This window comes from Halichoeres trimaculatus, unplaced genomic scaffold, assembly GCF_033239565.1.
Source record: "Halichoeres trimaculatus isolate MK-OKI-2021-1 unplaced genomic scaffold, fHalTri1.1 fHalTri1_scaffold_10, whole genome shotgun sequence".
Classification (NCBI taxonomy): Eukaryota; Metazoa; Chordata; class Actinopteri; order Labriformes; family Labridae; genus Halichoeres; species Halichoeres trimaculatus.
The window spans coordinates 8,553,244-8,556,619 of NW_027437187.1; the positions used below are offsets into that span (position 1 = coordinate 8,553,244).

A 3,376-nucleotide genomic window follows, 5' to 3' on the forward strand; every position below is an offset into this window, starting at 1 on the left:
GTTGCCAGGGGTGGGAGACTTGGCCCCGACCCGGGTCCGTAGGGTTGGGCCGGGGTGGCCGGGCTGGCTGGGGTGCTTGGGGTTCTCCGGGACCCGCCGGAGAGCAAGGCCCCGAGGGAGAGCGGGGGCTAAAGGGGTGGCCGCCCGGGGTGGGAGACTTGGCCCCGACCCGGGTCCGTAGGGTTGGGTTAGGGTTGGGCCGGGGTGGCCGGGCTGGCCGGGCTGGCCGGGCTGGCTGGGGCGCTTAGGGTTCCCCGGGACCCGCCGGAGAGCAAGGCCCCTGGGGGAGAGAGGGGGCTGGAGGGAAGCTGCCAGCGGCGTGAGACTAGGCCCCCGACCCCACCTAGGGTTGGGCAGGGGCCTGCGGGCGGGCGGGCGGGCTGGCTGGGGTGCGCGGGTTACGTTCATTCTCACTAAGCTCACTGTACAAATCAACCAACAACTTCACACATTTTCTTTCTTCTCTACAAAAACAAGCCGCAAAGTCAAATCACTCATGGATTAACAACGCCTTCGAGTCATCTTTGCTGCCTTTTTTAAGCTGTCGCATCCTTGTCTATGTCATTTTGTCTATTTCTCTCAGCCATCTCACACTTGCCATGTTTTCTTAGCCGTGCAGGACCCATCATGCCCCAGGGAACATGCCCCAGAGGACATCCCCGTGTGTCTCAATCACTCTCTAAATCACCTCCAGCTGGACCACCTGGATCTTTACCTCATACATTTCCCTCTTGGTTTAAAGCTACACTGACACATACACACAAGTGGAACAGAGCTAAACTTTCACTTTAATCTGACCTTATTATCTGCATTAACCCACGAGGAGTGCCATTCTGGACACTCGAGAGCAGGGATGTCAAACTGGTGGCATGGAGGGCCAAGAGGCTGCAGCTTTTCTTTCCAACCAACAACTCCACCAGCTGATTTCACTCATTACCTCACCTTCAAGCAGAGAGCAGGGACTAATCAGACAAATCAGCTGCTGGAGTTCTTGTTTGGAAGGAAAACCTGCAGCCTCTTGGCCCTCCATGCCACCAGTTTGACATCCCTGCTCTAGAGCTTTCCGTACTAAGAAAAAAGATCCTGTCTAGCTGCCCAAACCTTCCAAAGCAAACTAAAAGCATTACAGGAGAATGAAAACTCTTTAGGCTGATACATCCTAAGTCTCCTGATGTGTTTACCTGCAAGTTCAAAGCTTTTCTGTTGGTCTTTAGTGTTTTTTTGTCAGCTTATTTTTCAGCCTTTTCCCCTTTATTACAGATCAGGACTCCAGGGCTGGAGTAAGAAATGTAGCGAGTGATGTCAGGAACAGAAATCAATTCAAGCGGCTCACATCAAATGAAACAGAGAAGATGGACCAGGACGGGGATTCAGGGGCGCTGCTGGCTCAGGTTGTCTGCTCTATTTCACAATAAAACACCACCCACAGACTCTGGCTGGTTAGTCAGACCAGGGGATCCTGAACTTTTCTCTCAGTGAACATCATAACAGTGGTACCAGAGACCAGTGACCCCCTGCTGGGGGAGGACACCAGCAGACCCATCCAAAAACCATTCTGTCTGCATGCACATCAATAAACTCCTGTTCAATTCTGGTTTTTTTTTTTCACAACAGTGAATAAAATCTTCATTTGTAAATAGTTTTGAATGTAGAATTCATTTCTGAGCCTATAAAACACCACTGAACTCAAATCAAACTGTCCTCTCAACTATGAGCCTCATTTCTGCTTTTCTTTACAGAAAATGGGCCACCAGCTTTTCCCAGAGAAGGATGGAGAGTTACTGACCTGTGACATAGACTATGAAGATGTATGGAGGGTAAGCAAACTGTGTGTGTGTGTGTGTGTGTGTGTGTGTGTGTGTGTGTGTGTGTGTGTGTGTGTGTGTGTGTGTGTGTGTGTGTGTGTGTGTGTGTGTGTGTGTGTCTGTGTCTGTGTCTGTGTCTGTGTTCCGCACTCTACTGGCAACTTTAGAGGACTGCAACAGTCAGCCTTGAGGTTTCATGTAGAGATGGAATATGGATGCGATATAGACTCCTAATTTGCATCGTTTGCAGCTGTTCTTCTCTGTTTATGTTGAAGCCAAAGTGTTTTAGGACAAACCAGAGTTTTGTACCTTTTTTATTTACAGAAAGAAAACAATCAAGGCTTTATTTGCACGTTTTTCTGTATTTATTCAAATCATTGATCATTTTCTGTTCTACACACACATTTACACAAGTAAGCACACATATGTTTCCTCATATGACTGTCATGTTATGACTGTGATTAAAAATCATCATTGAAATTGTTAGTAAGTGATGAATAAAAAGTAAAACTTGTACCACTGTTCTCTGACTCTCTCCACAGGGTTTTTTTTAAGCAGCAGAATGAACACTCGGCACATCCGCAACATCCAAAATGACTGTTCAAACATTTCTTATCGAGGGTCCAAGTAAAAACCAGGAAAAGCTTCTGTCAGCGCACGTTTGGGTTTTGATCAGGGTGAGTTGAGCAGCTTCCCCAGCAGGGTGGTGAGTGCATTAACAGGAACACTCACATGTGCTCACTGGCTCTTCTAACGGCAAACATAAGCTTTGACGCTGTGTCGCTAACAGGGTCTCTGCTCGTACTCTTTGCAGGCTTTTCACTCTGCCACCAAACCTACGACCCAGTGTCTGCTCATGTTGAGGAACTAGCGCTGGAAGAGAGTGTGGAGCATCCTGTATATAAAGTGGACAGCGTGGCCATTTTAACTCATTCTTCCTTCCTCTCTGTGGAGAAGCACAAAACACAGGCCCAAAAAACAGTGTCGGCTCCCATAAACATCTGATTTGTGAAATAAGGAACAAGTAGGGCTGTGCTATTTCTGTTACCTAGAATCCCAATTATACAACATGAGAAGTCATCCTAAAAGAGTAAGGACAAATCTTGGCATTCAGCTCAAACTCTGCTAAATGTACAGAAACAGCGGTGAAGCTCCACAAACAAGAAGCACCTTATTCTGAGGTGTCTGAGAAAAACTCCATGTGTCCAAGCTTTGATGACGTTTCAATGATACTACTACTACTACTACTACTACTACTACTACTACTACTACAACAACTGCTACTACTACTACTACTACTACTACTACTACTACTACTACTACTACTACTGCTACTGCTACTACTACTACTACTACTACTACTACTACTACTACTACAACTACTACTACTACTTATTATAATAATAATAATAAAAAAAATAAAAATTGGGTCAACATAGCACTTTTCTTTTTTGGTCAGTTTTTGTTTGTTTGGAAAGGCACATGTGACATAACGTTCCTTTGGGGAAAGGGTACAGTATGCAGTAAACATTCCACACGTGGTTATGAAAATGATCATTGCCAATCCTTAG

At 46.3% G+C, this 3,376-nt stretch overlaps 1 long non-coding RNA gene across 1 annotated transcript; it reads left to right on the forward strand.

The window, feature by feature from the left end:
* Positions 1-1,028: 1,028 nt before the first annotated feature.
* Positions 1,029-2,967, forward strand: LOC141796936 (uncharacterized). The gene is made up of 4 exons (XR_012598910.1): positions 1,029-1,391; positions 1,740-1,817; positions 2,348-2,482; positions 2,620-2,967. It is a non-coding gene; the product is annotated as an uncharacterized LOC141796936 (long non-coding RNA).
* The last annotated feature ends 409 nt before the right edge of the window (positions 2,968-3,376 follow it).